The following is a 22,485-nucleotide window of genomic DNA, read 5'->3' as shown; positions in this document are numbered from 1 at the left end:
GTATCTGCTTCTCTCTGTATATCTGCCTTTCCAATAAAAATAAATCATTTTTTAAAAAAGAAAATAAATCAAAGGGATACAAATTGCAAAGAAGGAAGTCCAGCTATTCCTGTTTGCAGACTACACGATCCTCTACATAGAGGAACCAAAAGACTACTGGAACTCAAAAGAGTTTGGCAAAGTTACAGGATGTGACATCAACACAGAAAAATTAATATACTTTGCATACAAAACACAATTCCATGGCAGAGAGTGGGGGGAACCCTGTAAGTTGAGTCCCATCCACAATAGCTCAAAAAATTGAAATACCTTGGGATAAATTTACCCAAGGACATGAGGGATGTCTGTAATGAAAACATAAAACACTAAAGAAACACTTGGAAGACACCAAGACATGAAGAAACTTCCCATGTGGTTTGTAGAATTAATATCATTAAAAATCCATATTGCTGTGCTCGCTTCGGCAGCACATATACTAAAATTGGAACGATACAGAGAAGATTAGCATGGCCCCTGTGCAAGAATGACACTCAAACTCATGAAAAATCTATATTGCTGAAAACAATTTACAGACTTAGTGCAATCCCAATCAAAATACCCGACATTCTTCTCAAATATAGAAAACATGATGCTGAAATTCATGTGGAAACGCAAGAGATCACGGATAGCTAAAGCAATCTTCAACAACAAAAATCTGAAGGCATCACAATACCAGACTTCAAGATGTACTCCAGGACAGTTGCAATCAAAACAGTCTGGTATTGGCACAAAAACAGACCTGATTAATGCAACAGGATAGAAATCCCAGAAATTAACCCACACATCTACAGTCAACTAATTTTTGACAAGTGATTTAAAGCCTACCCAAGGAGAGACGACAGTCTCTTCAACAACTGGTTCTAGGAAAAGTGTGGATTTACACATTAAATACGAAACAAGACCATTATCTTATACCTCTTATAAAAATAAACTCTAAATGGATCAAGGATCTAATCTACAACCTGATACCATCAAATTACTAGAGCAAAATATTGGTGACACTCTACAAGATATATAGGAAAAAAAAACTTCTTAGAAAAGACACCAGAAGCGCAGGCAACAACAACAACAAATGAGATTACATCAAGCTAAGAAGCCTCTACACTGCAAAGGAAACTAAGAGTCAGCCAAGAGAATCAGAGAAAATATCTGCAAACTATGTGGCTGATACAGAGTTAATATACAGGATTCATAAAGAGCTCAAAAACTCAACAACAAAACATTCCAGTAAAGAAATAGGCAGAGGACATGAAAGACATGAAAAGACATTTCTCAAAGAATTAAATTCCAATGGCAACAGACATGTAAAAAATGCTCAGGCTTACGATGCAAATTAAAACCACACTGAAGTTTGCGCTTACCCCACTTAGAATTGCTGGCATCTGAAAAAACTCAATAAATTATAGCAACACGGGGGAAAAGTACTCTATTCCACTGTTGGTGGGAGTGTAAACTAGGATAACCATTATGGAAGAGAGAATAGAGATTCCTCAGATCCCTGAAAATATATCTTCCATATGACCCAGTCATCCTAGAAATTTATCCAAGTGGAATGAAATCAACATTTAAGAGCGCTATTTGTACCCCCATGTTGATAGCTGCTTAATTCATAATAGCTAATATACAGAATCAACCTAGATGCCCATCACAGGTGATTGGATAAAGAAAATGTGGCAGAGTCATTGCGGCATACTATTCAGCCCTAAAAGAATCAAATCTTGTCTGTAGCAACTAAACGGATTCAACTGGAAACCATTATTCTCAGTGAAATAAGCCAGTCCCCAAAAGAAAAATACCATCTTTTCCCTAATCTATAACTAATATACAAAATTAATAATGTAATCTATGTGCAAAAGTGATATTCTAGGATTTGATTATTCTGTACAACTTTTGCTTATACATCCAAGGAATAGATTTTTTAAATTTGAATTTTTACTATTTTTTACTTTATCTTTACTTAATGGATGGTTAACTCTGTGGTTGTGAAGTGAAATGAAAATACACTATTGCAAAAACTGGAAAAAATAAGGAATGGGGGCAGAATTTGAGCAGGAGAGATGGTGGGATTGGAAGTATTAGCAAGCCCCTAAATCTGTATTGTGATATGAGTGAAATTTACCCACTTTATATAAACATTTTTCAAAAGGGCTAATTATGGTTGTACACGTATACACACACATTCCAAGCAAAATCATAGAATAACTGGTTAAACTGTCTCTGTATTAGAAATTCAGTAAAATAATGGTAACCCATTTTCTATTTCCATCAACACAAAACTACTACCCAGTAATTACAAACAAGAGCAGGAAATGGAAGTTACTAAGCATCTACTGCATATGTGAGAGTATCCCAAGAACACTGAGATGCTAATGAGTAAATTAACAATTTAAGTAGTACGTAAGAGGTTTGGTGCATTGTATGCATTTCACCTATTGTGATTTCATGGATCCTGAGAGGGAAAGGAGTGATCTTTGTTCTCTATCCTAGATAAAAACTTCAGTCACAGAAATGTTGGAGAACTTTCCCTGGGACACCCACTGCCTAAACCCAGCTTTTCTTCTGGACAGCCAATTGCCTTCAATAGCATGAAATCAATGAATGTAAGGGGGCGAGGTAAAAAGATGCAATCAAACAGCCTCCTCACCAAACACTCAGTAAAAATGAGTTATTTAGCTTCTAGCACAAACAAGGAACAGTGCCAATTAACAGGAGATTCAACTGTAAATGTTTGTGCATGTCTTAAGTGTTTGTACAGGCTCCATATTTACTGTAAGGCTCCATGTAAGGATGTGTTAGACAAAAATTTACTCTGATATGCTGAGTGCATGACCACATGAACTGTGTGCAAATCCTGGGAAAGCTGTCACCATCTATGTCTTAGCAAAAAAGAAGAAATAAGATGAGGAACTCAGAGAACCACATACTGTAAACTCACAGTGCAGATAGTTCCCACACCAGAAACCAGGCCAGAATCTACCTACCTAGTTATCTATCATCTAGAGCTAACTACTCTCTACTTCTCAACTTATCTACCATCTATAATCTGTTTCTATGTACTTATATATCATTTACAAGATTTACAAATATCTACCATCGTCATCTCTATTTTCTGATCTACCGTGTTATCTGTCTTTTCTCTCTCCATTGTATCCAAGGATCTACTCAATAATCTTGTCATGAAATTTCAGGGGCCTGGCACAATGGCCCAGGGGCTAAATCCTCTCCTTGCATATGCCGGGATCCCATAGTGCAGTGTTTTTTATTACTTTCTACTCTCACTTCATCAGATTCTTTCATAGTAAGAAAGCAGCAACACCGGCCTCCTTCCTCTCTCCCACAGGAGGTTGCCTTCGTGATGTTCTTCCGGCCCTGCCAGCCTCTTACTCTCCATGCCATTATCTTGATTCTGGTTGGACTCTGACCATCAATCTGGAATGCTCTATCTTGTTTTTCATTCCACCTCTGCCTGCCTATTGATGTCATCATTCTTTTTGCCATCCTGTCCAGAACATCCTCTTCCTCCTCTAGAGACATTCCAGAATCTGACAAAACGAGAAGTAGGTTACCCATTAAACCTCTCAGACTAAAATCAGACCTTCCACAACATAGATTCACAATGAACAAGTCAAGCCACTAGGAGTCATGGTCCAAAAAACATGTGGCCATGGGCTCAACAGTTCCACTCCGGAAACAGATCAGAGCCACCTGGATGGTAGCTAGCCATAAGTGTGAGACTCCAAGTGAATGCACTGTGGTATGATTGCCAAAACACAGCAAAGCATTCACAATGCATTACGAGCAAACACTGTGAAGGTGTTTATCCATTTTGATCAAGGTTTTCAAATAAATATAAAAAGATACCTAGAGGATTCTACACCACAGTGCTTGCTGACATTTTTAGGCTCTTTGTTGTTCTCATTGATCTGTAGTTTTTCAGTTACTAAATCAAAAGAGCATGTGGTGTTTTGTAACAAAGAAAAGCCAAAATAAAAGCAAAACAAATAAAACCCCTTCCACATGACAGAAGAAACATTCAACAAAAGGTTAACCATGGACAGATCGTTCATGCTTTAAACACTTGGAAGCTACGCAGTGTGCTTTAGAATGTGAGTTTCCATCAGTTGGGGCCAGCAGGGATGCTTTTGGAGGCCTGAAAAACCCAGAATATTATTTTTCTCTGGCTAATAAAAGTACAGCCAATTAGAGTGTAAACATCATTAGGAATTTAGCGTAACCTTTTCAAATCACCCTGCTCCGCACCCACATGGCCCTGCCAAGTTCTGTGCTCCTTTCCCGTGACTTAACCTGGATTCCTGGATCTCACTGAGGTTTCCTTCTTACTCAGTTCCCACTCTTGGAAACTTTGTAAGAGAAGCCACAATTCCACCTGCCACACAGGCAATGTCACCATTGACTCCTGCTGTGTTCCGGAAATGTGTGTCCCCCTGAGTTTGGCTTCAAGATCTTACAACAATGACACTAACATTTGAAAATAAAACACCATTACGTGAGGGTGGAGGTGTATTTTTGAGACATGACTGAGTCAAACTGAGTCATGAGGGCAGAGTCCCCATGAACAAGTCCCGTTGGCTTCATGGGTCATGCATAGACCAACACATGTGTGCCACCACCCACCACGGATGGGGTGCTGGATAATGCTTCCACCACACTGTTTGGGTTTTCAGCCACCCAAACCGTCAGCTAAATAAACCCCTCTTGCCTTCTAAGTGGCTCATCTTAGGTTTTCACTGTGACAACGGAAAGCAGACCAACATAGTGACAGTCCATTCTTTCAACGAATAGATCCTTCTGGAAATAGGACTCCTCCATCCCTCCTTCAGATTCTCTTTTGGCACTGTTAGATACACATCCTAAAAACTACTTATTACCATTTCCAGTTTTCCAATGTTAGCAGTGATGGTGGCCATCTCTGCATGTATTCAAGGACCCTCTGCCCTCCCATTACTTCTAACGTGGACCCTTAACATTCACCCGAGCCCTGCACTGATCCCACACCTATCTCCTCATTCCTACCTTACAGCCTTTCAGCCATCTCCGTCCCTCTTAATGGTTCTTTTGCCAACATGTAGCTATTCTTTCAGGCATTGCTCCCAGGAGGCCTATAAAAAGTACGCTGGCCTTTGTAAAGCAGTTGTTAGAGCATTCACGCAGGAGTCAGACATTCTTGGTTTCAATCCCGTCACCAACACTTCCTGACTGTGTGACCTTGAATTACACAAGTTCAGGTGACTGTGTGCAGAGCAGAGCAGAGCAGATTTCAATCAGTGAAACTGAGCTGAAGAACCTGTCCGGGGCCCTTACTCCTTGCCGCATATTTTATCTAGCACAAATTGAATGCAAGTGCCAAGAGTAACGTTGGAATGAAAAGGAACCTTAGAGGTTAGCTGCCTGGATTCCTCATGCAAGGTCACACAGCTAGTCAGATTCCAAGATTGGAACAGGGTCCCCGGGGAGGCCTGAGAAAAGACAACCCAGCGTGCTTCCCACACTAAGCTAAGGATAGGGAGACCGACTAGTGCTCTAATCCATCATGAAATCCTGACCCAATGAGTGACTTGGAGGGGGTTTATGAATCATGGTAAGATGGTAAGACTTGGCAGTATCTCTCACCATGTGGAAAAACTCAAAGAAATAGCAAACCAGCTCTCTCATGATGCTCTCCCATCTTCCAAACTTTGCAATCATGATTCAGGTGTATGAGGCATTCATTCTAAAAATTCATGAGATTATATTTATGGCAGTGGTAAGCTTACCATGCAGAGTAAATTCATTAGCACTTCTCTGTGGACAGCATGAGCAAAGATCCCCCAGCTCTCAGCCCATATTCAGGGAAGTAACAGGCTCTGGATGAAGAGTGGGGGACAGAGGACAATGGAGCAAGCCTCTACCACCCTTGTTGGGAAAAACAAGCTGTGGATTGCTAAGCACACAGTCACAGTAAGGGCATTGTAGCCACGTTAGAATAGTGAATGCAGAGGCCATAGGCCCTGGGCCTTCTTGCACCTGGCACAATGAATTCACCATGGAAACTGGGAACTGTCAACATTTTCAAGGTATCCAGTGCTACAAAGGCTAGTTTGATGACAAATCTTCTGATTGAACATCAGAAACCTAAAGAAATAGGCTTCTTTCTTAAGGTAAGGGAATAGGTTGGTGTTGGAAATTAGGATTAAGTCTAGCTTATTTTACTAACAGCTATCAAGTTGGGAATTCTTCCCACTCTGAGTCCAACCTAAATATCGTTGGAAATTGAGTTCAAGTTAAATCAGTGGTTCCTCAAGCTGGCAGCAGACCCAAACCCCCGGGGGAGGTTCCAGCCATAGCTCCCCAGCCTATCTTCAACATATGGTACTGAACAAGTAAGCATTCGGTCACTCAGGGAGTCAGTCTGTTGTCCCTGCAGCCCCTGTAGACAGGGTCACTCTCCTTGTTGAAGGTCTCCATGACTGCACCCTTGACCTCAAGCTGTCTGGCGAAGCTCTGAATTGGTTGCTGGTATGACTTCCGTCCCATCAGTTCCCAAGCTGTGCTTGGGATGATTTCTGGACTTTTCTTAGAAAAGCCTTTCTGACCTAGCAGAATGGCTTTGTATGTAAATCAGGCAAGCAGTAACTCTGATGGGAAAATGCCCAGCTCAGCTGAATGCCTATGTATCTCAAGCTGTGACAGACCCACGTGGTCACTGCTGTGGCTCTTCATGACAACGGCTGCCCCCTGCTTCTGCCTCCAGTATGCCTGCCAGCAGACTGTGCCATGCCTGAGCCACCAGGGTTAATACATGTATGAAGGCATGTTCTCCCCTATTAGTTTTGATAGCTACAGAGATCCAGCTAAGTTCGTAAAAAAGAAGCAGTGTTGTTACCTGCGTTCCCAAGCTTCCCTCCACTGCTAGTACGGCACTAAATCTCACCTGGGATCTAGAAGGCAGGGCAGGGGGTCAGCAGGGTTAGGCTGTGAACAGCAGTAGGGGGGTAAGTCAACAGGAGAGCCAGAGCATAGCAGACAAAGGCAGGCTCAGGGCCCAAAGGAAATCCAACCACAGAATTTGAGCTGTAAGGCACCAAACGGGGGAGGCGGGCATCCTGAGACCCCAGGATGCAGCGGACAAGCTGGGAATGCAGGATGGGACATGAAATGGGAGGTTCTGGGAAGATTTTGCAGGGCAAGGACTTAGCACCTGCCCACTTGCAGCCGGCCAGGTGGGTGGGAAGGTGTGGGCAAGGCAGCTCAGGCCAGACACTAGAGGACAGTTCTGACACCTTGCTTTGCTGTTAGTATAGGTCACTGGGGAGAACACTTCCCATTTTGTATCCTAGTCTTTATTCCACTTTCCTTGTTTCCTCCTCTGATGTACATTTGAAAATTGTGTAACTTATATTTTACAGATTGAAATATATGGCAAAATGATCATGGTAAATGATCGTGCTACCATAAAACTCATTCTCATATCTGCATATTAAATCCCCAAATGTACCCACATACATTTTTCTGTCCCCCCTTTATCTGTCACATATATATAGATATAGATATATTTAAAGATTTAACTTAGGAAATATATACGGCCATTTAAAGTTCTACCACAAACAATGGTCCATTTTCTGACAGTCTTCAAAACTGTCATCTAAAATAGTCCTGTGATTTTTTTTGTCTTTGAAGCATTAACTTGGCTTTCTTCTAATCTTATGATATTCTAATGCTATGTTGTATCTTAATTAAACATCTGAACTTCCAATACAAGAATGCTCAAGAAATAAAATATTCTGTTTAGTGAATCATTGCTTTTTCAAAATGCAATTTACTTGGAAGGGAGAAAGAAAGAGACAAGGACAGGCAAGGATCTTCTACCCACTGGTTCACTTCTTGGATAACCACAGTAGGATCAAGCCAAGCTGAAGCCAGAAACCAGGAACTCAATCTGGGCCTCCCATGCAGGTGACAGGAAACCAACTGCTCGTGCCTTCCCTGCTGCTTCCTGGGGCACTACCTCCCCAGCTCCCTGGGAGCTGGAATCGAGACTGGGGTTGGCCTTGAACCCAAGTACCAGGACACAGGATGTGTCTCAGCAGGAGTCTTAGTTCCCGCACCCAATGCTCACTCCAGAACATTCTTGTTAAGTAACAGTGAGCAACAACCGTTTCCCCCAACATATATATTGGCCTTAACCCATGTCCTCCTTTATGACTAGGTTAGCATGGGATCTGGGAGAGCTGTGGGACTCCTGGTGTGGTTATCCATCGCTACTCTGCAGCATCATGATCAGATAGTGAGCAAGAGGTTGAGAAACAAAGGGCTCGGCAGCGTGGCCTAGTGGCTAAGGTCCTCGCCTTGATCCCATATGGCTGCTGGTTCTAATCCCGGCAGCTCCACTTCCTCTCTGTCTCTCCTCCTCTCAGTATATCTGACTTTGTAATAAAAATAAAATAAATCTTTAAAAAAAAGAGAGAGAGAAACACATCCAATACGTTGTCTTAACGTTCTTGCAAAACTGGCTCTCTTCTGCATGCCCTCTTTGAAGGTATTGCTAGCAAAAATGGCTCCTCTTGACTGCGATGTTTACAAATACACGTGTGCTGACCACTGTCCACGCATGACCTCACTCTCTCCAGCGCCCTGCACCACGAGGCTGGCTTCATTATTACCCTCCCCACACCCATGTCCTGAATGGAATGCAGCTGTGTTTTTCCACACCCTGAGCATTGTCAGAATGTCTCGTGCACCCAGAGTCTGGCATCCTGCTCCACCCCACCGATCCGTCTCTGGGGAGAGATGTGGGGACAGACTGGCAGTGGTGCCAGTGAGTCTGCAAAGACAGAGCTCTTCCTTCAGGCTTGTCCAAGTTATTTGTCTTTAATTTCCGGAGGAGACATTCATCTGAAGGGAAACATCAGAGTTGGGCTGCAGTGTTTGCTTTTCATTTGCCTGTGCTAATGGGATTCAGACTGGGCTTCCAGGTAAGTAGACAGACACCCAGCAGGCTCACCAGCTTCAGTTGTTCTTAGGAAACTGAGTAAAGCAAGCTTGGAAGGGAGTCAAGTTAGAGTTTAAAACACATCTGTGGGGTCAGCATTGTGGCATAGTGAATTTAGCTGCTGTTGGCAATGCTGGCATCCCATATTGGAGCCCTAGTTCAAGCCTTGGCTGCTCCACCTCTGATCCAGCTCCCTATTCAAACACCTGGGAAAGCAGCAGATGGCTCAAGTACGCGAGCTCCTGGTGCCTACACGGGAGACCCGGATGGAATTCCAGGCTCCTGACTTAGGCCTGGTCCAGCTCCAACTTGCCCTTTGAGGAGTGAATCACTGCATTGAACAGCTCTGCCTGTCATTCTTCCTTTCAAATAATTTATTTTTTAAAACAAAGACATGTGTGCAACAATGCAAACACACTTGAGTGTCCTACCCTAAACTGAATCTTCAAAAGGCTTGTGGAACATGTGGATTATGGAAAGAAAAAAAATTGCATAGATTTCAAAAAGCATTTTTGCACCAAAATAAACTTAGACTTTCATTACATCCTCCATGAAGTTTTTAAAGGTCTTCTCATATCCCTAAAAAATGGTCAGTTTTATGTGCTGTACATTTTCAAAATCAAATAAACTGGAAAGGGGAAAAGGCACCTTTCTCAGTACTGTACCCACCAGACTTGCCTACAGCGTTTGCCCAACTCTGTGAAGATTCTTTCTCGACAGGGCGATTCTGCTGTTTGAAAGCATTTTGTAATGTCTCCCTTTTCTCTAACAGTGCCCCTGCTTTGTGCTGTCTGTGGGTGGAGTAGCAGTGGCTATTTATTGCTTTCAGAGGAACCAGCCAAAGGGGCGGTTGAGCCACACCTACTCCTCCAACTTCAGATCTGAACTGAAAAATGCTGACATCCGACCAGACGCCACGGAAACATCCGGACAGACAGTGTCTGACTCCTTTGGGTTTACTACCACAGGAGCCCAGGATGCTTTCCCGGCCGTGAAGTTGCTACCAGTCTAGCTCAAGTCTCTAAGCAGCTCTGACTTATTCCAGCCAGCATCCAGGCCACCTATTCCAGGCACATTCCTTCCCTGCCCCGGCTCAGCCATGTGCCATCCATCTGTCTGCTCTGAACTCCAGATGAAACTGAAGACACAAAAACATAGATGCCAGCATTGGGCACGTGTATCATCTGGCCAGGGCTGATCAAAGGATTCAGAACACTTTTGTTATTTGTTTTAAAATAACAAACTAAATGAAAGGAAAAGCCTTATTAAGTATATTTTTTGCAAGAGAACACTACATGTAGGAATGGATCAAAGACCCTAGATGAAGGAAAACAGCATCAGTGGGTGATGGATGCTGAGAAGAGATGCCTCCTCCTGAAGGCAGGCAGCCTGAAGACGCCCGCTCCGTGGTGCTTATCGTGGCTGCCTTTTCCGTGCACCAACAGACCTGTCCTAGAGTTCACGCTCGCTTTCTTAGTGTGGCTAGCAAGACCCTCTCTGGTCATCCTATCTTCCCCACACACCCTTCCTGCTCCAGGGACTATATGCATTGTCATCTCGCTGTGCTGTTCCTTCTCCAGTTTTCTTACATTCCCTTCCTCCCTTTACTGGGAAATGTTCAACCCCGAGATGTTACAGCTTTCTTCTTCCTCGTGCTGTGCTCCTGTTAGTGAGGCAGGCACACAACCTATCAAAATCAGCCAGGAGCTGACTCCCCAACAGATGAAAAGCACTGTGACTGTGTCTGCTTGGCTCAGCATCTTAACGCTAACACCTCCCCACTATGGGATCTTGAATATAATGGATGCTTTAAAAAATACTGGGAAACAGGCCCGGTGCGATAGCATAGTGGTTAAGGTCCTCGCCTTGCACGCGCCGGGATCCCATATGGGCGCCGGTTCTAATCCCGGCAGCCCCGCTTCCCATCCAGCTCCCTGCCTGTGGCCTGGGAAAGCAGTCAAGGATGGCCCAAAGCTTTGGGACCCTGTACCCGTGTGGGTGACCCGGAACAGGCTCCTGGCTTCAGACTGGCTCAGCTCCAGCCGTTGCAGCCGCTTGGGGAGTGAATCATCGGACAGAAGATCTTTCTCTCTGTCTCTCCTCTCTGTATATCTGCCTTTCCAATAAAAATTTTAAAATAAATCTTAAAAAAATACTGGGAAATGCAGTTAGGACAAATGAGTAAGGAAAAGGAAGGATTCAATATATGGCAACAACTATTGTCAAAAACAATTAAAAAAAACGCTATTTGCTCTGATTGCAACAGAAGCAGACATTCTGCAATAATTGGTTTGGGTGAGTCTGGAGTTAAATTTGAATCTGTTTCAATCAACAAAGTAAAAAAACAACCTACAGAATGGGAGAAGATCTTTGCACACTACATAGGAGATAGAGGGCTGATCTCCAGAATATACAAAGAACTACAAAACAACCAAAATGTCAAAACAAACAAGCCACTCAAGAAATGGGCACGGGAAATGGGCAGACATTTCACAAAAGAACAAACCCAAATGGCAAACAAGCATATGAAAAACTGCTCAAGTTCCCTGGCAATAAGGGAAATCCAAATGAAGACAACAATGAGGTACCACCTAACTCCAGTAAGGATGGCACACGTACATGATACCACCAACACTTGCTGGCGAGGCTGTGGGGAAAAGAGAACCCTTCTCCACTGCTGGTGGGACTGCAGACTTGTACAACCTCTATGGGAATCAGTTTGGCGAATACTCAAACAACTGAAAATCAACATACCATATGATCCAGCAATAGCACTCCTAGGAATATATCCAAAACATCTCCTACACAAAAAACCAACATGCACGCCTATGTTCATAGCAGCACAATCTACAATCGCAAAAACATGGAAGCAACCAAAATGCCCATCAATAGAAAACTGGATAAGAAAGCTATGGTTCATCTACTCTATGGAATACTACTCAGCTATTAAAAAAAACAAAATGCAGTTCTTTGTGGCCAAATGGGCCCGACTGGAATCCATCATGCTAAGAGAAATGAACCAATCCCAAAAGGTTAAATACCACATGTTTGCCTTAATCTGAGATGATAAGATGAAAACTTGGAAGATAGTACCTGTATATTGTAATAATAGTGCAATCTATAACAACCTGTATCCAATGTAATAAGATAATGTGATATAAACTATAAACCAACAATTAATGTCAAAATACTTAAGATCTACATCGAAAAACTGTAACACCTACTTTACCCTCAATATGCTATGTTAATCCATAATGGGGGGGGAATACAGGGAAGTCTTTTAGGACCATAAAAAGAGTGAGGAAAAAGTACAATATAGCCTATCAAGATCAAATCTGGTAATTCATAGACAACAGACTCAAAGCGGCACTAAACAATAGCAAAACTACTATACCAATGCATGAGGGGGGAACCGGGTGCCATCCTGACAACCTCTTAACAGGAGGTCATGTGCGTGGAGCAGGAGGGCACTCCAGAGTGGAGCAGGTGGTAAGGAGGAAGCTTGGATCCCAACCATGAAGACTCCCAGACCTTCACCACAAACTATTAATACGAGCAACAAGGACTACATCCCAACTGCCTAGGAGGCCACAGGGAATTGGATGCCCTCGGAGGCCGAGTACTCTGAGGTCACCCACCCCCAACCAGAGCTTCCGCAGGGGATGGAAGAAGTCCAAACACTACCGTGCAGAAACCAACGTCATCGGAAACACAACCAGAAGCCCTGAGCGGTTTGCAGAAACAAAAGAACGATAAATGTCCTTCAGGACCAGGGAGGAGAGCTTTCTCTGGTCCAAGCCTGGCTCCAACTCTGGACCCCCACCCTCCCTCGCAATGACCATCAGGATCGCTCTGAAAACCCCTCATAGCAAACAAACAACCATACAAACTAAAAAAAAACCTAAAATAAATAGACAAACAACAAAAAGTAGAGCTTGGAATCTGACAGGAAAGAGCTGGTGTGGATTGGCTCATGCTTCGCTGGGTGGGACACGAAGATTAGTCACTCCTCACCATGGTGTTGGGGATTTTCCTGCACAACCACCTCCCCCCCCAAAAAAATGTTCTGCACCTTAATTGTCAACAAATGTCTTGTTAGAGTTACAAGCCAGTCTAGATTACCCTAAAATCTGCCAAGATCAGCAAAATTATACTTCAACACAACAAATGGCTCAATACTAAAATGAAATAGACACGAGACAGCTGAATGGTACCTTATAGCCATTTTAAGGTATATAGCAGCCGGTGCTGTATATAAACTAAAATTGAAATGTCAATGAGCTAATCATAGGTTGTGGTTAAGAACTTGCTTTTTTTTTTTTTAACATACTGGTTACTCACAACCATGTCAATTCCATAATGTTGCAAATTGCTCTTGATATTATATTGGGACTCTTAATTGACTGGGATGATATTCTACCAGCTCTAACTTCGGACCAGAAATGGTCTCCCCAAGAAACTGTTCAACCCATCTGGATAACAAGTAGCTGGACTCTATGCTTGGTATACGTTTGCAAGAAAAGAATCTTGATTGAATTTGAACTGTAATACTGCATCAAGGTGGAGGAATCCACCGGGGGGGAGGGGCGGGGGGGGGATTCCCAGAGCCTATGAAACTGTCACATAATACAAAATAATTAATAATAATAAAAAAATTTGAATCTGTTTCAACCCTAAATTTTTAGCATGTCACTGTGAGTCTCTGAGCCAGGTAAGGGAAGGTGTTGGTCCAAAGGATAGTAGTCCAGAAAGATTTCAGAGGCTCAGTGGTACGAGGGTCCCTCAAGTTCATGGAAAATGGAATTAGACTGATGTGTGTTTAAACGCATTTTTGAAGTCCATCATGCATTTTGCATGGACTTTTTGAAGAACCTTCATACATGAATTTATCCCTGTGAAAGTACCTAAGTTTACCAATGCTATCTTGTTTTAATGCATTTGTTGGTAAACTGTTCACATTACTTAAAATATCACTTGACGTTGTGCCCAGCCTGTAAGGTCACAGTATACTCTCATCTGGCCTCATTTAAAATGCTTCTTCCACTTGGGAAGGGAAGAGGGCTGTAACACAGTGGAACACCGCCCTCTAGTGGCCGTTTAACGACATGTCTTGCTAACACAACGGAAGCATCCAGGGAGGGAGACCCGGAGAACCCCCAAAGCAGCCCTTGCTGAGCCTGGAGTCTCTGGGATGGTCAAACATGCATAGATGTTAGGAAAGACTTGATGGATGTGGAGTTGGGATAGTGATTACAACAGGCTGGGAATGGAGGGAGGCAGAGAATGGGAGAATCCGATAATAGGCACCCAAACACTCTTAAATACAAGAACTAAGCCCTAGTGGGGTGACTCTAGCTCACTGGAAGAGAGTTGTTATTAGGAAACAATAAGGAGCTGGAAGGCAGGTGGCCTGGCTGGACTGGCTACGCTGTGCCTGCGTACTGAAGTAGTGTATTGTTCCCTATAACATGTTCAAGTGCCACGTGCAAATCAGAAATCTTAAGGGCCGACATTGAGCTAATGCTTAGGAGACTCTACTCCCACATCAGAGCCCAAGGTTTGATTCCCACTCCTGACTCCAGCTTGCTGCTCTTACAGACCCTGGAGGCTGCAGCAAGGGCTCAGGTAACTGGGTCCCTAGCACCCACATGCCAGGCCTGCCTGGAGCCCATAGCTCCCAGCCTCAGCTCTGGGAAGTGAACCAGAGGATGGGAGTGCCTTCTTTTATGGTTCTCCTTAAATAATTTAAAAGTTTTTAATTCTTTAAATAAAAGTTTTAAAAATCCATTTTCATGATGAAGGATCATTTATGTTCTGAGCTCTGATTTCTGAATAACCAGGAACAGGGCTTCAGTATGCTGGTGTCTGAAAAGTTATCAGAAATTAATGTGGAATTTTAACCATTTCAAATACAAAGCTATTTCATCAAGAAATCAATACATGCATCCACCTAAATGTATTCTTTTCATCTCCGTTGTGAATTTAACTTTAGAAACCATTCTCATTAGTCTAGTTAGTTGTGAGCTACAGAAAGCAGGCAAGCGATCTCCCTTCCATGGGCGCTTCCTCCACTGGACCAGGAGTAGATTGCACCAAAATTCATCCCACCTGACACACCCAGAACCTGGCATAGGGCCCAGCCGCCCACTGCCACTCTCCAGCTTGTTATTCAGGCCACCCATATGTCCTGTCTCAGGGGTGACCCCAGGCTGGGGGAGTTAGGGACTAGGAGAGGGATGGGAAATCTTGTCAATGGGAACAAGTTATAGATGCACAGAACAACGTGCAAACTTGACTATCACAAATGCTATTGTAGTAACCGTTTCAACAGCTGTTTGAATGTTGTCATCCTTCAGAAATGATCAATGTTTGTGGCAAGGGCATGCTAAATGCCTGATTTTACACATGTGTAATGCATTGAAGCATCATACCCCGTCTTATCAATATATTCAATGATTGTTAATTCATCAGTAGTGCTGCAAGCATAGTTTGGTTAAACTTGTTTTATGCCTTTGTCCATCAAAGGTTAAGAATGCTTGGTGATTTTTATCTATCTGTGGTTAAGAATTTATAGAGTGAAATGATAATATTTCCATTCAATTAGTGGGAATACAACATCTATGAACAATAAACTAGGGTCTCTGGTTTCGACTTGTTAAATTTCTTAGTAAAATATTAAGGCTTTCCACTCTAAATTTAAAATGTTATCTCAAAAACTATAAAAAAAGGGGGGGGGAGAATGAAGGAAGGAAGCAGTAACAAAATATCATTATATTCTTAGAATTTTTTCTATAAATCACCTTGAATCTGTTAAAATTAAGATAGCAAAAATTTTAAGCAGGAAAAAAAATTTCAGTCACCACCACCGCCACCATAAAACAAATTAGACAAGAGACTAAGAGGGGCTTGGACATACCAACCGCTTCCATTCTTGCCAGCTCTCAAGTTCATCAATCCAGAGCCTCGTGAGGGGGGCCTGGCCTCAGACCCCCATGGGCCCAGGGCCCCCAGAACCTCTACTCATTCACTGAAACTCAGCAGCCATAGTGCTGGAAAGACAGCAAAGTGCTGCCTCCGGTGCTGGGGCTGCTGTTACTTTAAAATATCCGAGAGGAGCTTTATGGGACAGAAAAGGTTTGTCTCCACTTACAGTTGAGGTTCTGGTGTCAGGAGGCCCCGTCATCCTGTCTGACGGAGCCTGGTCTTGGTGGTTGGTGGTTGGTGGTTGGTGGTTGGCGCAGACAGACCTCTGGCTGGACTTGACCGGAAAATAACCCAACTTCTCGCGAGACTCACTCTCATGGGTAGCCACCAATGGCCCGAATCCCTTCGCTCAGCTCCACCTCTCAGACACCATCCTTAGCTTAAGTGGCCACTCCTGGTCAATCAACCGCTAGAAGGCATTAGAGTCTAAACAGCTGCAGGAGTTTAGGGAAGATTCATCCTACTCAATCCATAGCATCTGGCAAGAAAATAGGGCTTTCCTGATAGGGTACAAAAAAGTGGGAAACCCTAGGACATATGCATAGTCACGTAGCAACAGCACAGACTGCGGTGGAAGTCAAAATGCAGCAAGTGGCCCAAGGTGGTTCTGAGCTTGCTGGTCGGGGCACCTGCATGGAATTCACACCATTCTTAAAACTTAAAAGACACAAGAGGAGAGTCGAGTGTGGAGATCATGAGCTGTTTTAGATTATTATTCTTTCTTATGCCGAAGAGGCAGAAAGAGAGAGTGGGTGAGCAAAGGAGATACTGTCCACTGGTTCAGCTCCCCGAATGCTGAAGCTGGGGCCAACCCCCCTGAGCCATAGCCAGCTCCCCTCCAGTGTGCGCCTTAGCAGGAGGCAGACATTGAAGGCAGTGGCAGTACTTGAACCCAGACATTCTGCAGACAGCCCAAGCAGTGTGTACATACTGCACCAAATGTCCCCACCAACGATTAAATTTAAACACAACCATATGAAAGGCCCAAGTGGGTAGAGTGAGCAGGTGATTGTCATGCTCAATCAGGGGCCCAGAAGGACTACTAACTATAATCACAATAAATTTAAGGCACTTGGTAGCAATTTTGCAAGATGCAAAATGGCTGCAAAACCAGCATTCAATGTCTGGGACAACAGAGGACTCCAGCTTGTGTTGGGGCGGGGGGGGGGGGGGGGTATGCACAGAGCGCAATGAGATAGACATGAAACCTGGAGAGCAAGGTGCCACGGCAGACAGAGGCCCCTCCGCTCTGTCGAGTGGCTCTAGCGGCACGAGTCACCTGCAGACTGACAGTGAACTCTGGGATTAGGGACCTTGCTGACACAATGCATGTAAAGTAATGCAGTCAGGTGGAGTGGTTAAAGAGGCAGGGGGCGGGGGGCGGGGCGACAGGAACACAGGGACTCATCCAAGGGTTCTGGCTGTGCAGGTCAGCAGAGAGAGGAGGCTGGCCGCAGGGTGCCTGGGTGTCAGGTAGGAGCTTTTACTTTCATCAAGACTTACAGAAGTGATAACCAGAGAACGGGGAGAGGTTGAAGACAATAAAAGAGAAGCGATATTGATGTGGTCGATTTCCTTTCCGAGACAGTAGCTAGGGATGAGATGGATCCGGGGCAGGCGAACAGTTCCGACCTGGGGAGGAGGGATCCTTTCTGCGGTGTGATTCTAAGGGCAAGGAAGGAGAAGATGTGAGAAGGGGAAGTTGAGGCAGTTCCAGGGCTCTGATTTCTCCATAAATGGGGTGATAGCGCCATGAACTGAAAGACAGGTGGAGGATATCCAGGCTTTCGGGGACAGGACAAGTGAGCTCTCCAGAGACCTGCATTCAGCTTTACTCGTGCTGGGGAGCCGCAAGCCTTCCCTTGGCAGGACCCAGGGTCCCTGCGCCGACAGGAGAAAGCAGGCAGAAAGGTTCATTTCAGGTTAGAAACTTTCAAGTGGGAATAGAGAAATACCAGGCAGAAAAATAAGATTCAGACGTGTTCAAGTCTAGAAGAAATGAAAGACCTTTGCACTTATGAATGGAGGGAGAAGTGAGGATGGAAGGGGGCAGGGTGAGACAAGGTGGAAAGTCAGAGGGAATCAACTGACCGATGACTCCGGGAAGGCATGCAACAACAGTTTCTGAGACAAGGAGGTGGATCCAAAATTCTCAGCCTGACAAATGTAAAACAATACTTTGGGGTTTTATTGAATGCTCTCCCCAAACCACGCAGTGCCTACATAAACAGTAAGTGCAACAATCACACCTTATCCCCTGCCTTCCCTTCTTGCTGTTTCAGGTACTCCTAATCAACCAGGATCTGAACACTTGAAATGGAATTTTCCAGAAATAAATCATCCAAATATTGTACATTAAGCTCAGTTATGAGTAGTGCGATGAGATCTCACACTGTCCCGCTTCACCCTTCCAGAGGCACAAACCGTCTCTCAGTCCAGTGTTTTCATGCCATACATGCCACCTACTCAGAAGCCACTTCACTGCAGCCCCTTCAGTTCCCAGGTCGCCCACAACACTCACGCAGGGCTTGGGTCCAAGTCACACCTATGTATTGCTGACCCCTTTTAATCTCATGTCAGCCAAGAACCATCTCATAGCATCACAAGAAAAAGTGAGTACAGTACAACCAGGCATTTTAAAAGAAAAATGTATTAAAGTATACTGTTAGGATCACTCTATTTTATTACTAGTTATTGTTTATCCTTTCTGTGCCTATTTCCTAGGTATACGTTGTAAACCATGGGAAAAGCAGAACCTTCAAGGTAGACGGGATGGGCTTGGCACAATGGCTTAGTGGCTAAAACCCTCGCCTTGTAGGTGCCAGGATCTCAACGGGTGCCAATTCATGTCCAAGCTGTTCCACTTCCCATCCAGCTCCCTGCTTGTGGCCTGGGAAAGCAGCAGAAGATGGCCCAAGGCCTTGGGACCCTGCACCCTTTGGGAGACCCAGAAGAAACTCCTGGCTCCTTGTTTCATTATTGTCTCAGCTTGGGCTGTTGCGGCCACTTAGGGAGTGAATTGGTGGCTGGAAGATCTTTCCTCTGTATCTCCTCTCTGTAACTGTGCCTCTCCAATAAAAATAAATCTCTCTCTTAAAAAAAAAGATCCTGAGTGGCAAAATGGGCCTAAAATTCCAACTGGAATTTGCTGAGTAGAAAAAGCCACTTACATCCCTTTCTTGCTCAAGCTGTTGCCCAAAGATCCTCTAAAGGGTCTGTTTCACCAGAGAGGCATCTAACAGACCATGACGTGTGGTCAGTTTAAAAAATCCACCAGTCAAGACAGAGTACTCCTCTGAAAGATCGCATCCCTCATTTACATAGCAGACCCAAAGGGGGGACTTGGACAGCAAATTTCTGTGGGTTAGCCCCTCTCTTTCAAAGAATGCTCTATACCCCAGTTTGTTTCTTTTAATGAGAGAGAGAGAGAGAGAGAGAGAGAGAGAGAGAGAGAGAAAGACACACACACACACTCTGAAAGGAGGAGAGAAAGTTATTCCAATCACTGGTTCACCTCCCAGATGCCCACAATAGCTAGGGCTGGGCCAGTCTGAAGCCATGAATCCAGAGCTCCACCTGAGTTCCCTATAGCGTAGCCAGGTCCAGGTACCTGGGTCCTCTTCTGCTGCCTTCCCTGGGGCATTAGCAAGGGGCTGGGTCGCAGTGGAGCAGCCAAGACTCTAGGTTGGGATTTAGGATACCTGGCTCACCGAGGCAGCTTAGCTTGCAGTGCCACAACAGCTGCCACTCATGTTCACTGACTAACATTTAAGACCCCATTTGTAAAGCACTGCCTGAGTTCAAGTCTCCCTTTCATCTTAAATTGTTTTCTAGTGAAGTTTTGTTGACATTTCATATATTAAAAAAAAAACCCAGCATACACAGTCAACATACTGGCTTTCAGGATTCCTGAAGGTATCAAGATCTGTGGACACTCAAGGACCTATGTAAATAAAATGGTATAGGATTTGCATATAACCTGTGGGCATTTTTCTATATACTTCGAATCATTTCTAGGTTTATTTGTAACATATAATACAAGGTAAATGCGATGTAAATAGCTGTTGGATTAAACTGGTTATGGAATCATGACATTTGCACATGTTCAGTATAACTGTCTCCTAATATTTCCAGCTTTTTACAGGCTGAATATGCAGAGGCAGAGCCTGTGGTTAGAGAGTGATGATGGGTTTGGGCTGTTTCAGGCATCCAGGCGGTTGGTATGCATCCCCTGTGGATTAGGAGGGACTATTGTACATTTTAAAATGTGAAATGCTTGCATGTGTGACTAGGAACTGCCTTTGGATGCAGGCGTTAAGGCCCCAGGGCATCCCACAAATATTTCCCAGATGCTGCATGTTTCAGACAGTGGTTCTCATGCCAGAAATCTGATGATGAGCCAAACAGATGTGCTGTTTGCCATCCAAGGTCTTGCAGTTCCACAGGGAAGAGCAGATACAGACCTCAGGCGAATCAGTTCAACGGGCTTACACATGTTGCTGGGAAAGAGGACCCATCATCTCAGATGCTGATCTCAGCAGCCGTATCGATGGGGCACAATTCCTTCCTTCATTTTAGCCCTGGTGAATCCAAGTATCCCAGGAGAAAGTTTGGATTATTGTGTTGGAGAAAGATGCTTTGCCTAAGAGTGATTAGTTACAGTTTTTGGAATGCCTACTGTGGGCCTCACATTGTAGGAATATTAGCTCCATTTCTGAGATCAGAAAATGAGGTTCTAGGGCAATTATGAATGAAGATTATTTGGCTGGTTAACAGAAAAGGCAGGATTCAATCCAGCTGTGCTTCGACCTGGCCTCTCTCTTCTAAAATGTTTCTTCTTTTATCAGGACGGACATGGAATAACACACTTAGCTTTATGATTTGATTGAGGAAATTGAATGCTTTTTAAGTCTTAGGCATTGAAACATCAAAGAAAGCTACTGCTACTAAAGGACTATCCTACCATGATAATACTGAAAAAAAAATGGTGGGAGCAGGAAAGGGGGAAGGAGAAAAACACAGGGATGAATCTCTGTACTTACAAAACTGTATCACAGAAAAATAACAATAAAAACAGCATTGTCCACACACAAAAATACATGTTCTCAGATCCAATTAGAAACTGAGGGATTCCTTAGAGACCATGCCTACAAGAAGCCACAACAGTGTCATAGTTGCTCAACTCTGGCGTGAAAGATCAGTGGCACAGACAATGGATAGCTGCTTCCTCCAGTCCAAAAGAGAAGCCAAACTACAAAATTTGGTAACATTAGTTTTCCTTTCTTGATGTCACATTTTAATTTTTTAGCAAAATATTTTATGCCTCGATGAATGCATCCACAGATATTACTTCAACTCCCTCATAAGTGGCTATTGCATATGCTGGGAAAACCTGCAGGGTACGTTCGCTTTTGGAAGCCCTATAACTGAATCAGACTCCTCCTTCATAAAGCATTCCCTTGGGGTCGCCTGCTTTTATAGGTTAGTGACAAGGACCTCTCCCAGGGGTCCTTTGTTCTACTTAGGGCCATTTGGATAAGTATAATGTCAATTCCAGGCTGTACAACATTATCAACCTACAAATTAGATTTTGCTACAAACGTACTGAATTTTGAATCCTGCACGCAATTGCTGGGACAGACCAAATAGTTTTGTAGACCTTCTGTTACCCCAGGGGTTTGGATGTCCTCCAGCCCTGAGTGGGAGAAGACAGGGTAGTCAGAGATCCAGTGGGGACAGATGCAGGAACATATGTGAACTTCGCTCCAGAAAGTTACCGAGTCTGGTGAATGCTCCCAGGCCTTGCTGGAAGCAGGTACACCTGTGATCTCCCCACCCCACAGCTGTCCTGCTGCTGGAGCACACACAGAACCTGCACAGTTCTGGCTCAGCACCTCACCCTCATCCAAAGGCCCCACATCCTGGGAAGGAGAGCGAGAGGCCAGGTCCTGAAGCTCCGGTGTCAAAAAAAGTCAGGTTGCTATTACTGTGTTTGATGTAGAGTCATGACTTGAAGTTGTTCAGTTTTTCACATTTTTCACTGGTTTTGTGTGATCCGTGGGGTCCATCACAGTCTCTGCTTTCTTACAAGGCCCTTACTGTAGCTTGGATGAATACTAGTCATTGTTAAAATTCTTTTTTCAGGCCTGGTGCAGTGGCCTAGCGGCTTAAGTCCTCGCCTTGAACATGCTGGATCCCATATGAGCGCCGGTTCTGATCCCGGCAGCCCCACTTCCCATCCAGGTCCCTGCTTATGGCTGGGAAAGCAGTCAAGTACAGTCCAAAGCCTTGGGATCCTGCACCTGCGTGGTAGACCTGGAAGAGCTCCTGGCTTCCGATTGGCACTGCTCTGGCCTTTGCAGTCACTTGGGGAGTGAATCATCGGACGAAAGTCTTCCTCTCTGTCTCTCCTCTTTGTATATCTGACTTTACAATAAAAATAAATAAATCTTTAAAAAAATCGTCTTTTTCCC

The 22,485-nt window shown here is 44.1% G+C and overlaps 1 protein-coding gene and 1 non-coding gene across 2 annotated transcripts in view; one reads left to right on the top strand and one right to left on the bottom strand.

Annotated features, from left to right (window-relative positions):
- The window catches only part of PDGFRL (platelet derived growth factor receptor like), a 59,888-nt gene that overhangs the window by 22,572 nt on the left and 14,831 nt on the right, over positions 1-22,485 (bottom strand). The gene's annotated exons all lie outside the window — the stretch shown is intronic.
- LOC118760032 (U6 spliceosomal RNA) lies at positions 452-558 on the top strand. Its single transcript, XR_004996529.2, has one exon. It is a non-coding gene; the product is annotated as a U6 spliceosomal RNA (small nuclear RNA).

Source organism: Ochotona princeps, chromosome 11 (assembly GCF_030435755.1).
Source record: "Ochotona princeps isolate mOchPri1 chromosome 11, mOchPri1.hap1, whole genome shotgun sequence".
Taxonomy (NCBI): domain Eukaryota; kingdom Metazoa; phylum Chordata; class Mammalia; order Lagomorpha; family Ochotonidae; genus Ochotona; species Ochotona princeps.
The sequence above is the reverse complement of the archived record's forward strand: the minus strand, read 5'-3'. Positions and strand labels throughout refer to the sequence as shown.